At 35.3% G+C, this 14,030-nt stretch overlaps 1 pseudogene; it reads left to right on the top strand.

Annotated features, from left to right (window-relative positions):
* The first annotated feature begins 444 nt into the window (after positions 1 to 444).
* Positions 445 to 14,030, top strand: part of LOC149161832 (heterogeneous nuclear ribonucleoprotein 1-like) — a 42,251-nt pseudogene continuing 28,665 nt past the window's right edge.

Genomic DNA, 14,030 nt, shown 5'->3' with positions numbered 1-14,030 from the left:
AGGAGCATTCAGCCCAAGGAAAATAATTGTAAATAGTAAACATAGGGGGTCATGCATTTTAGGAAATAGTTTTCCTAAGTATCAAGTTAATGCAATATTTAGGCCTTTAAGTGTGATTTAATTAGATAATGGGAGAATATGTAAATGCTCTCAAACTAAATAAATGAAAACATGAGTGGTAGAAGTCAAATCCAAGTCTCTAGGAGCAAGAAAGAGTTTTTAGGAATTAATTAGAGTAGAAGTGGACCGTTGAGCTGATAAGGGGACTTGTCTATTTTAAAACAGAGAAGAAGATGGAATGGATAAAGTCTCGAGGAGACTTATTTATCTTCCACATATGTATGCATGTAGCGATCTTTAGGGCTTTTGTTAGAGGATTGATTAGGTCCTTCATAGTAATCCAATCCAAAGTTTCCATATAAATATATGTAAGCCTACGGGTAGATGGAAGAGACCACTAATGTGAGAATCAGGCCTGCAGGAGACCGAGGTGTCTCGAATGTAATCTATGCTTTTATATTAATATATGCAAGATTGGTTCTTGACTGTGTTAGTATGCTGAAGAAGTATTTCATGTATGAATTGTTTGTGAATTCGGAGGCTCTACAACAGGTGCAGGTAGAATTTTGTAGGATGTAGAGGAATGGGGTCGATTTAGAGGAATCAGAAAAGAATCCTTGAAACAATTGAAGGAGCAGAGTGAAACTCTGGAGAAAAAGAGAAGTTGAGAACTCGAAGAGTTGAGTTCAGAAGAACAATTGAGCAGTGGAAACAGAAGGCGGAACCTTTAAAGAACCCTTGGAGGAGAAGCTAAAACTAAGTAAACTGAAGAGCGAGGGATAAAAATACCAGTTCATAGGAACTGTTTGATTACATGGATCAACGGTCCAGATGATTTCTTTGAAGAAGGAGGTGAAACATCACATTGGCAGAATTATTTATGGAGAGTAAGTCTCGCAACCCAAATCCCTATTTACATTGAAAAATTAGTGCAAAACATAGTCAGAACTGAGTTCCAAATGTGAGATATTATAGGGGTCAGTTCATAGCCTTATTGGGTCCAGAGAACCTGTCAGATCGGTGGTTTGAAGAAGTCAAGGCCCAGTATAATGGAACGTCGATACGTCGATAGCGATTAAGTGCTAATCGGCAATCGAAAGTTTGAAAGATAGGGAATCCGTGTTGGAAAGAGGCTCGTGATAATACCAAGGGCTGAAGGATGAATGGATCCGACGTTGCCTAAACTACCGTATAAAATTTGAAGTGAGCTTATTATATGATTTGAACAGAAAATCAGTGAAATTCCTTTGTATTGTGTAAAGAGTTGAACAAGTGGTTTCAGACTTAAGTAGTGTTTAACGATCCCAATAGTCATATATTGGAGTCGGAGGGGTGATGAACCACATATTTGGTAAGGCTGGGAATAATTTTGATGGCGATTGTGATGGGGTTTTAACCTCGGGTTCTATGCAGAACATGTATAAGGAGGAAAAAGGAGTATTGCGTGGAATTACTTTGTGTAAGGATTACACCAGGAAATTAGTGTTGATGGTGTTTTGTGTTAATATATATGTAACCAAGGCATGTCAAAGGAGAATGGTTATATATATATGGATTGTGGTTTATATGAAGGTTCTGAAGGGTTTTTTATTCCTGACAGAAAGGTTCAGTGACGTGATTGAAGTTCCGTTACAAAGGAACTATATAAGAGGGCCACTTGACCATTTATGGTCTGAAGATTTGACTCCATTGTAGAGTTAAATACTTGGGGCAGTTGTGGAGGCATTGTGATATGCATACTGTGGGTATATGCTGGGTAACCTGGCATCAATTTGGCTAAGTATGGGTATATGCCGAGGACCCCTGCATCATTAGTGGTATCAGAGCAGAATTTTCTAATCATAGTAGATCTGTAATGAGAGAAGAATTAAAATCAGAGTGGGAAAAGATTTCAGTGGAAGGGAGTTTGCACATAGTAAAAGGTAATGTGCTGAATTATAAAGACTACAGTGGGAGATTGTAGCAGTTCCAGCAGAGGCTTGGATTAAATAGGAACAGATGATTCCTTGAAGGAAAGAGAAAGCAAGATTGCTTGATGCAAGTTCTAAAGGAAAGAGGACTTGGGGACAAAACAGAGGACAATCCATTCAAAAGTGCAGAAGAATGGGTGAAACAAGATCATACTGAGATCTTGAAGGCGAGGTAATGTGTTTTGTTTTAGTCTAAGAATGTGTGTTCTTATACTAATGCATAGGTGACAGCAAGAGAAGCTGGGGAAAGAGAAAAAATGTGTTCTTGAGGATAGAGTAAGTAAAACAGTCTGAAGGAGAAGTGGCAGTGAACCTGAAAAATCCAACAAGATATTGGACAGAGAGGATAGCTAAAATGTTCTCAAAAGAGAGTGGGAGATTACAAAATCCTAGAGAGAGCAAAGGTATTGCTAAAGAAGATGTTCTAGACAGAGGACCTATGCTTACTAAAAGACTGAGTGAGGAGAGCTTAGTGAGGTAAGATTGCAGCAAGGAGGACTAGTTGTTGTAGAGGCTTGTTGCAAAGGAGCTCATGAAGAAAGAAGAGAAGAAGATGACTACTGATAGTCATAGCAGAGGTTCAGAGAAGCCAAAACAAAGGATATAAGAAATGGATGCCAAAGCAAATGGCAAGAGACTAGGTTGGGTCTTGAGTAGGAAGCCAGTGAAGTGGCATGAGATGTAGAGAAGGCTACATCAAATGCAAGTGAAGTGGTTGATGGAAAAACTCGAGGAAGTTGAGTTAGAAATGGAAGAGTACATTTGTGAACCAGAACAAGGAGAAATTCTGGGGGAGACTAAATATGAAGACTTGAAGATTGAAACTTCAAGTGAGGTCAAGGGGTCACATGGTTTTAAAACTGACAATTTGTGCATGTATGTAGGTGAAACATGTAAAGAAGGACAATTGGATGATATTGTCATAAAGGAGGAAGAAGACCAGAATAATCTAAATTTTGTTCTGGAAAAATATGAGATAGATAGGTCTCATATGCAGTTGGAGAAAGATATAAAGTAACCAAGTGAAGGGCTTGAAGAGATTGAAGAAGAGAGTATCGAAGAATTTTTGAAGCATATGAAGGATTTATAACAGCAAGAGATATGATGGCTGAACCATCAAGTGAGACCATATGGTCTTATATTTTTAAAACTGATAGTTTGTATATGATGGCAGATATTGTAGGAGAAAAGCAGCCATTTGAAGATATCTTTAGAGGAGATGAAGATCTAGAAGCAAAAGGTGACTGAGAAAACTTTTCAGGAGAGGATGAATTTGACTTCATACATAAGAAAAGGTCTATGGATGAGTCTATAGTAGCTTTCATGAGGAATCAAGATCTTATGTTGATGAAGAATGAATAAATATTGTCTCAAAAAGGTAATCAAATAAGTTTGATTAATTTTATTGATGAAAAGCAAATGTAGGAGAATATTAATGTAGATGGTGAGACAAGGATAGCTCTTGGAGAGGATAAACAACAAGGGACTAAAGGAAAAGTTCAGGAAGAGACTATGTTAGATGAAAACATAGTAAAGGATAATTAATTCACTATGATGATAGGCACAGTGGAGATAGCCATGGAAACTGTTGAGACAGACAGTAGGGAAGAAGGACATCTACTGAAAGATGTTAATAAGGAGGAACCCTATGCAAGGGATTTAACCTTGGAAAAAGGAACACTAACAAAGGAGTGTTTGGAAGAGGATGGATAGTCTTTTGAAGATGTCGAAAGTCTGGAGGAGTACTCTAGGAGAATAGAGTATGATGGAGAAGACCTCTTGAATGAGGGAAGTAGTGATTTGCTACAGCAGAAATATCTTGAGATTACAAGGGTCAAAGAAAGACACAATTTTAATATTATAAAACAACATGTAAAGGATGAAGCTGGAAGAAGAGAGCATTGTGATGAAGTGCTTGCTAAGTGTGAAGAGGAGATTAAACTGTTGGAGAAATTGATAAGAGAACTTGACGATACAGCAGAAGCTACAGTTATAGTTTCTGAAGAAGAAGATGTGTCTCAGGTTGCCATGGAGACAAGAAGATGTAATAATTTGTTTTCAGGTTCATTAAAAACCATGAATGAGTATGAGCATGTGATCAAAGAGATTGAGCAGAGATTGTTTGAAGATGGTAAAGAGGCAGTAGGAATCAAACAATTTCAAAGTGAATATAACCAGCAGCAGGTTAGAAAAAGGAGAAGTTCACTACTGTGAACCCAAGAAGGAAGACATCATTAGAACAGATGGAGTGGAAGAGAAGTTAACTGATAGTCTCATGAATTCTACTAAGAATTCGAATCAGCATACTGATTTGCTGACAAAGGAGAAGGAGAAAATAGAGAAGCAAACTAAATTGTTGCCAAAGGAAAACAAGGCACAACAACCTTATGTTTTTAATTTTAACAAGTGTTTTATGAATGCAGGTTTTGTTGTAGTGCCGGAGGAGATTTGGCACAAACGAACAACAAAATAAAAGTGAAAGAAGAGAATTCTATGGAAGAACTCAATGCATGGGATAGAGAAATTAATTTGCTGGAAAGAATGCTGAACAGTCATGATTCAATCATGAAAGAGGGTAAGGATGATAGGCAGGCAGTCATCAAAGTGAGAAAAGCCAAAGTTGGAGCAAGAAAAGTAGAAATCAGCAAAGCAAGAGTTAGCATAGAAGACATCAACAACCTAAAACAAAGAGAAAGATACAAAAGTACAAAACAGAAAATGGACCAATTCAAAGATATGCTGGACATAGAAATTGAAGATATGTGGGAGTTGATGATGAAGCAGTCCAAATGGAGGAAAATGGTAACAGCAGCAAGCAAGATCAATCAGAAGTTGAACCTGATTGACAAGAAGAAGAAAATGGAGCAAAAGATAGCAGAATTGCAACAACAACAAGGGAACAAAGCATGTGGATAGTTACACAACAAAGTGTGGGATCCAGGAAGACCAAGACCAGAAGACACATGATCAGGAGATCATGAATATTTTCTACTTTGGGAGTCTGATGCAAGAGCATTCAGCCCAAGGAAAATCATTGTAAATAGTAAGCATAGGGGGTCATGAATTTTAGGAAATAGTTTTCCTAAGTATCAAGTTAATGCAATATTTAGGCCTTTAAGTGTGATTTAATTAGATAATGGGAGAATATGTAAATGCTCTCAAAATAAATAAATGAGAACATGAGTGGTAGATGTAAAATCCAACTCTCTAGGAGCAAGAGAGAGTTTTTAGGAATTAATTAGAGTAGAAGTGGACCATTGAGCTGATAAGGGGACTTTTCCGTTTTAAAATAGAGAAAAATATTGAATGGATAAAGTCTCGAGGAGATTTATTTATCTGCCACATATGTATGCATGTAGCGAGCGTTAGGCCTTTTGTTAGAGGATTGATCAGGCCCTTCAAAGTAATCCAATCCAAAGTTTCCATATAAATATATGTAAGCCTATGGGTAGAGGGAAGAGACCACTAATGTGAGAATCAGGCCTGCGTGAGACCGAGGTGTCTTGAATATAATCTATGCTTTTATATTAATATATGCAAGATTGGTTCCTGACTGTGTAAGTATGCTGAAGAAGTATTTCATGTATCAATTGTTTGTGAATTCGTATGCTCTGCAACAGGTGCAGGCAGAATTCTGTAGGACGCAAAGGAACGGGGTCCATTCAGAGGAATCAGAAAAGAATCCTTGAAACAATTGAAGGCGCAGAGTAAAACTCTGGAGAAAAAGAGAAGTTGAGAACTTGAAGAGTTGAGTTTAGAAGAATAGTTGAGCAGTGGAAACCGAAAGCGGAACCTTTGAAGAAACCTTGGAGGAGAAGCTAAAACTGAGTAAACTGAAGAGTGAGGAATCAAAATACTAGTGCACAGGAACTGTTTGATCACATGGATCAACGGTCCAAATGATTTCTTTGAAGAAGGAGGCAAAACATCGCATTGGTAGAATTATTTATGGAGAGTAAGTCTCGCAACCCAAAACCCTGTTTACACTGAAAAATTAGTGCAAACATAGTCGGAACTAAGTTCCAGACATGAGATATTATAGGGGTCAGTTTATAGCCTTATTGGGTCTAGAGAACCTGTCGGATCGACTATTTGAAGAAATCAAGGCCCAGTATAATGGAACGCCAATATGTCGATAACGATTAAGCGCTAATCGAAGATCGGAAGTTTGGGAGATTAGGAATCGATGTTGGAAAGAGGCTCGTGATAATACCAAGGGCCGACGGATGAATGGACCTGACGTCGCTTAAACTATGGTGTATAAACTTTGAAGTCTGCTTATTATATGATTTGAACATAAGGTTAGTGCAATTCCTTTGTATTATGTAAAGAGTTGCGAGGGTGGTTTCAGACTTATGCAGTGTTTAATGATCCCGATAGTCATATATCAGAGTCGAAGGGGTGATGAACCACATATGTGGTAAGGCCAAGAAGATAGCCAATAGAAATTGCGATGGGGTTTTAACCTAGGGTTCTGGGAAAAACTTGTATAGGGAGGAAAAAGGCATATTGTGTGGAATTCCTTTGTGTAAGGATTACACCAAGAAATTAGTGCCCATAATGTTTTTTTTTAATATATGTAACCAAGGCATATGAAAGGAGTATGGTTATATATATATGGATTGTGGTTTATATAAAGGTTTTGAAGGGTTTTTTATTCTCGACAGAAAGATTCAACGGGGTGATTGAAGTTTCGTTACAAAGGAACTGTATAAGAGGGCCACTTGACCATTTATGGTTTGAAGATTTGACTCCATTGTAGAGTTAAATACCTGGGGCAATTTTGGAGGCATTGTGATATGCATACTATGGGTATATGCTGGGTAACCTGGCATTAGTTTGGCTAAGTATGGGTATATGTCGGGGACCCCTGCATCATGAGTCAAGTTTGAAAATATGATGAAAGGTGGCCTACAGGTTGTTTGATTATTATTTGATAGGTGGATCCAGTTTTAAACATTCTGAAAAATGGTCGATAATGTGCTCAGGGTTGCAACCTTCAGTAAGGGGGTAGGATCTCACTTCTAGTAATAGACGGTAAATGAGATTAGGGGGGTTGTATCTCCCTTCTAATAGGAGTTGGAAAACAAGTGGAGGTTGTAGTCTCCTGCTGGTGGGTGCCTGTGTACTAATAAGAGTTTGCATCAGTACAAAAATGGAATGAATATTTTCTTTATATAATAAGAAAGAAGACAAAGACAACGACATTGATTGTTTTCTCCCATGTTTTGATTCAACCTAAAATCTCGGTGTTCTATGTGTGTTCATCATATGTTGTGATCTCTTTTTATTCTATATAGCATACTGGAAAGTTATTTATTTACTGATGCAATGATTAAATATAATCATTTGATGGAACACATAAAAATTAGTAAATTGGAAATACATTGTTTTCCTTCTCTAAAGTCATGTACGTATGAAACCTTATTTAAGAACATTAGCATACATAATTTAGTATACAAAATTTGAGAGTTAAAGTGAATTTAAAATACTGATTCACATCCCCCCTAGTATTTTCCCAACAATTGGTATCAGAGAAGGTCTTTTTGAAGAAGCTTGAACTTAAAGGGAGCTTCATGAATATGGGTAGTCAAGAAGGACCATTTTCTATTAAACTGCCATTGTTTAATGGAACTAACTTCGTATTTTGGAAATTCATAATCAAAGAATATTTTCAGGCACTTGGAGATGATATATAGGAAATTGTTGAGGGTGGATATTAATGCACAACTCCCATTCCCATAGATGATGTAGGGAAGAAATATTATGAGACTAATGCAAAGACAAGCAATGCTATCTTGGGAAGATTGGCTGAATCTGAATTTGTGAAGGTCGTGTAGTTGCATACCGCAAACTCAATATGGGACAATATTTTCCAAATCTATCAAGGTGACACTAAGGTTAAAAGTGCTAAAATTCAAACATTTAGAATTCAATATGAGACTCTTAGAATGCATGATGATGAAATTATTGCAATATTTTTCCTTAGGGTAGATGAGATCGTTAAGTCAATGAAAATTCTTGGTGATGAAATACAGGACTTTACTATTGTTGAGAAAATTTTAATATCTCTAACCTCAAATTTCGATTCCAAAGTCTCTGTCATTGAAGAAATGAAAGATTTGAAGAATCTCACTATTGAACAGCTCCATGTAATTCTAATGGCTTATGAGATGAGAAAATGGGGTCCATCAGATATTAGCGAAGAAACATTGAAAGCCACAAAAAAAGGAAAAAAAAAGGAGAGCCTAAGGAAACAAGTTATGTTTCTGACGAAGAAGAAGAGAATTTTGTGAAGAAACTCCAAGTATAAACTGGAATGTTCAAAGGTAAGCTTCCTTTTAAATGTTTTACCTATGGAAGAGTAGGTCGCTATGCCTCTAAATGTCCTTATAACAAAAATCACGAGAAAGGGAAGAATGTTCCAAAGAGGAATGTTAAAGAAATTTTGATAGCAAGAAATGTTTTTATACTCGTGAAGATAGCGAATATTCTTCCAATAATCGGGATGATGAATCTAGTCAAGATTATCCATTACTTATGGAATTTGAAGAAAAATATGTAGGTGAACCTGATGATGTCTTTATGGATGCTCTAGAATAAATTTGTAGCATCATTGTTATAAAAAAAAATCAAGAAAAAGAAATTTGCATGTAAAAGGAAAACATTCTTGTTGAAGAAATAACTAAGCTAAAAGTATGTCTAGGAGAAGCTAAATTAGTTTAATAATTTTTTAATAAACAAGTTCTAGAAAAGGAAATCCATTGTGAAAACTAATTAGAACTTTAAATCATGGGTATAAGAAAGGAACTTGAGAAAACAAAGGCTCTAAATCTTAGATTTTCTAAAGGATCCGAGACTTTAGAAGAAATCATTAAAGTACAACAATATGCTCTAATCAAGACAGGTCTTGGATACAATCCAAATGGTGAAATATAAAAAACTATGAGATCTTGTAAAAGAGGTACATGAAGCTACGTCAATGTGATAAAAGGAAGTGATCATCATAATTATTGACCTCGACAAAAGAATGAAGGATAAAATCTTTCCCATACAAAATAACCTTACCATGAACAAAATCCAAGCTAATCAAGAAGGTATTATACTCCCAAGTATTCTTACTTCAATGGTCAATGCTTCAGTTATCACAATTTTGGTCACAAAGTAGTTCATTATGTTTCTTATAAAACAATTATGACTAGAGAAGAAATAAAACAACAAAATGAGATTGGGAGAAAGAAATATTATTATAATGTTTTCTCACCCCTTCATAATTAAATTGAATGTTATATTTGCAATAAATTTTGTAATGAATAAACTAAACGAAGAAGTAGGATGAAGTCATCTTACCAGCATGAATAAAATACAAAACCACCCAAGGTATGGAAAAAGAAAATTATTACGTCTAGAATTTGTAGTCTAGCATTATATGCAAGAGACCAAGAGAATCTATGCTACATTGACAACTGATTTTCAAAGCATATGATAGATGAAAGGGACAAGTTTATTTATTTTATGAAATAAAGAAAGTAAAGAACATGACTTTTGGTAATAACTCACATGCTGCTATCAAAGGGAAAGAAACTGTGATTTTAAAGAAAAAGGTCAAGGATGGAAATGTATTATTTGTTTATGGGTTAATACATAGCTTGTTAAGTGTTAATCAAATGTGTGATCAAGGGCATGAATTTATTTTCAGATCAAAGAACTGTGTGGTGAGAAATGTAGATACAGGTAAGATCATGATAAAGGGAATAAGAACTCTTGGCAGTGTCTATGTCATAGAAGGTGGCCAAGAGAATTGTTAGTTAAGAAAATCTAAAGAAATTTAGCTTTGGCACAAAAGGTTGGGGAATCTTATCTTTTCTCAACTATACAAATAAAGCAGGGTGGGAGTATTTTGTGACTAACCCAACATCTCTCCACCTGAAAGCAGCATCTACAAATCATGTCAATTTGGTATGAAATCCAGAGTTCACTTTAAAGATAAAAAAGGTGCTTCAAGTAAACCTGTTAAACTTGTTCACACTGATTTATTTAGTCGTATGAGAAATAAGTCTCCTACTGGTGAGAAATACTTTATATTATTTATTGATGACTTTACAAGAATGTGTTGGATTGGTTTACTAAATTATAAAGATAAGGAATTTGATAAATTTAAAGTATTCAAGGCTTTGGTAGAAAATGAGTTAGATCTGAAAATCAAGTGTCTTAGATCTGAGAGAGGAGGAGAGTTCATATCAGATTGTTTTTCCACTTTTTGTTAACAACATGGTATGAAAAGAAAATTTTCCATAGCTAAAAATCCTCAACAAAATGGAGTGGAAGAAAGAATGAATAGGATAGTTCAAAAAATGGCACATTCCATGCTTGATGAGTTAGGAACACCTCACATCTTCTAGGAGAAGCAACACATACAACTGTGGATATACTTAACAAAGTTCATGTTTGAGTAAAAAATGATAAAATTCCATATGAACTCTTGTTTGGTAAGCCTGCAACTATCAAACAATTTAGAATTTTTAGAAGAAAATGTTTCATAAAATAAAATGATGATAAGCTTGGAAAGTTTGAATCTAGAGCTGATGAAGTAATCCTCCTTGGATACTCTTCTATAAGAAAAGGATATAAATGTTACAATTAAAGGCTTCAAAATATTTTTGAATGCATACATGTTGTCATCGATGAAGCATCTACAGGTACCAAATGGGAAGCACAAACATATGAAGAACCTCTCCCTACTACAAGCCAAAAATGAGTAGGAAAAGGAGATAGAGAAGCATCAGTAGAAGGAAATGAAAGTAGAGATATATCAAAAAAGACACCATCAAGGTACGTTTAGAGAAATCATATGAATCTCAAATTATATGTGAAATGGAAGTAGGAATACAAACTAGAAGAGCTATTGTTGGAACTTCTAGTCACTTATCTTTACTATCCACAATTGAACCTCACAATGTGAATCAAGCAAGCAAAGATGAATGTTGGGTCAATGCAATGCATGAATAGCTTCATCAAATAGAAAAGAAACATACATGGAAACTAGTACCAAGGCCTCATGATAAAAATGTAATTGGAACAATGTGGGTGTTCAAGAAAAAACTAAATGAAAATGGAGAAGCAATTCGAAACAAAGAAAGACTTGTATGCAAAGGATATGGTCAATGGGAAGGGATAGACTTTGAAGAGACATTTTCACCTATAGCTAGACTTGAAGCCATAAGAATGTATCTTGGATTTTCCATCTTTCATAACTATAAGGTATATCAAACAGACATTAAATATTCACTTTAAATGCGGATATAGAAGAAGAAGTTTATATTAAACAACCTCAAGGATTTATTCTTGGCAATGATAAAACTCCTGTGTTCAAATTTAAGAAAGGAGTTGTACGGGTTAAAACAAGCTCCCCGTGCATGGTACTATCGCCTTTACAGGTATCTTTAACAACAAGGATTTAAAAATGGGTCTGTAGATAGTAATTTATATATTAAATTGGATAAAGACAAACTTTTGATAGTATTAGGTTACTTAGATGACATCATATTTGGAAGCAATGCCAAAGTCTATGACTCAAGGATTTGCTTCAATTATGCAGAAAAAATTTGAAAAGTATCTACTTGGTGAACTAACATACTTTCTTGGCCTTTAAGTTCAACAAACTAACGATGTTATTTTTCTTTCTCAAACCGAGTATCTCAAACAAATTTTGAAGAAATATGGAATGGAAGACTGCAAGCCTATATGCACACTAATGGTAACATGATGCAAACTTAGCCCAAATGATGATTCCCCTTTAGTTAACCAACCAGAATATAGATCTATGATAGGAAACTTTCTCTATATTACAGGTACAAGCCCAGGCATTATTCATGTGGTTGGCATAACCGGACGATTTCAGGCAAATCCTAAGGAAACTCATCGCCAAGAAGTTAATATAATATTCAAGTATCTACAAGGAAACCAATATTTTGGTCTATGGTATCCCAAAAATACAGAATTTTTGCTTCATGCTTACATAGATGCAGATTGGACAGGCAATGTTGATGACCAAAAAAGTACTAGTGGAGGAGTATTCTATCCAAGACCTCACTTAGTTTCTTGGTTCAGTAAGAAACAAAGTTCTATCACTTTATCTACTATTGAGGTAGAATATGTTGTTGTTGCATATTTTTGTACTCAAATTATATGGATGATCCAAACATTGCAATATATTCAAGTCACTTGTCCTCAACCTATTCCTATTCTCTGTGATAATACTAGTGCCATAAGTATCTCTAAAATTCCTGTTATGCACTCAAAAACCAAGAACATTCCAATCAAATATCGTTTTCTGAGAGAATAGGTGCTTGAACAAAATGTCAAACTGGAATATGTTCCTTCAAAGGAACAATTTGTAGACATATTTACAAATCCAATTCTACATGATTCCTTTGTTGAAAATAGCAACAATGAATGATAAAAATAGAATCCAGAAATTCTAGTTTAATTTGTTCTTGAATTAAACTAAGAATTAAAATCAAATTTTATTCTCATAGAAAGTTATAAATAGTTAACTAAGCTTAATTAACTTAATTAGCTTAGAAATTTCGAGTTGGAAGTCTTTCTAAAGTCATGTATATGTTATCCCTATATTATAGGTGTCCAAGATGAGTTAAGTATGAGTAGTAATTAGTTAACTCAGTTTATTGAGTTAAGTCTAGTTAAATTAGTTTCAAATTGTTTGAGGAACTATTAGTGAGTTAACAATCAGTTGATGCATTAGTGCACTCAACTAGTGGTACTCCAGCTAACTAAATATTCCCTCATCAAAATCCCATGCATGTCGATTCTGAGAAAGACCCAGTTGAGACTAAGTGTAGGGACAATGTACTATTTGTTTTAGATTTTTCTGAGTTTCACTGATAGTGCATGCATTTAGGAACTGAGGAACTTCCCTTTAAATACTAGCTAGTTCTCTTAGGAATTGTGAAAAGAATTATTAACTTAGAGGCTTGGAAATTTGGCTAAGTTTTGGCCAAAGGAAGTCATCAGGCGGAGGATAGGAAACACTTGTGCATGTTAACCTCAAGGTTGAGAAGATAATAATGTATTCATCCAAATTATTTGACCAAGGGTGCACGGAAATAGGGGCTTGGAGAGCAATAGAAGAGGCTAAGGTTTGGCGTGAGCTTGCTTGCGAGCTGCGAGATTGATCTTACAGAGTGTTGTGATTATTCTTATGAGAACAAGCATTGTATTATCATCTTGGATTTCTGATTAATGCAATAAAGATATTGGGTTTTTGAGCTATGGATTTCCCCAGATGCTTATTGTGTTATGTGCCATTGATTTTTCTTCCTCTTGCTATTATTATTTTCATCAATATATTAACTTATGTTGGTTGAAAGTAGAAGTAGATTCTTTTCCTGTGCTTTAGTAAATTGCATGAGTTTGTGAATCTACAAGATTTTCTACATGGTAATGGAGCTGAAGACAATATACTAGAGGAGATTTCGAACTTTTGAGTTTTGGGCCACGAGTTTGCAGAGAATATCTAAAAATACTTGTGCAAAATATTCAGAAACAAATAGAAGCTTTGGATTCTTTGCAAAAAAAATACCCAAATTAAAAAAACATCAACCGAATTGGTGTTCAGATGAGGGAGATGTCACTGATTTAAAATCATCTCTTTTTCTAGAAAATTTCATGATGGTAGGACAAATGAAATAAATTGGTGTGGTGGCCAAGAACCTATATGCTCTTGAAGTTCAAGATGCATGAAAAGCATTGAGGAGCAATGAAAAGGTTAGAGACTTGGTGGTTGAGAGGGAGAGTAAATTATCTCTCAACATGTAGCCCCAAAAGAAGCCTCAGAAGTAGCTTCGAGAAGTTGTGGAGCAGCCATAACTAGAGAAGTTGAGAGGAGATTGAGTGGAGAGATCCACTCAAGCAGAGTAGAAGTAGTCTCAAAACATTTATGAGTAGCCACAATTGAAGAAGCCGATAAGAGACCGAGTG

This window comes from Pinus tabuliformis, chromosome 5_2 (genome assembly GCF_031772625.1).
Source record: "Pinus tabuliformis cultivar Carrire ecotype Pingquan chromosome 5_2, CPIR1, whole genome shotgun sequence".
NCBI lineage: Eukaryota > Viridiplantae > Streptophyta > Pinopsida > Pinales > Pinaceae > Pinus > Pinus tabuliformis.
Note: the sequence above shows the minus strand (reverse complement) of the source record. Positions and strands in the feature narration are given on the sequence as shown.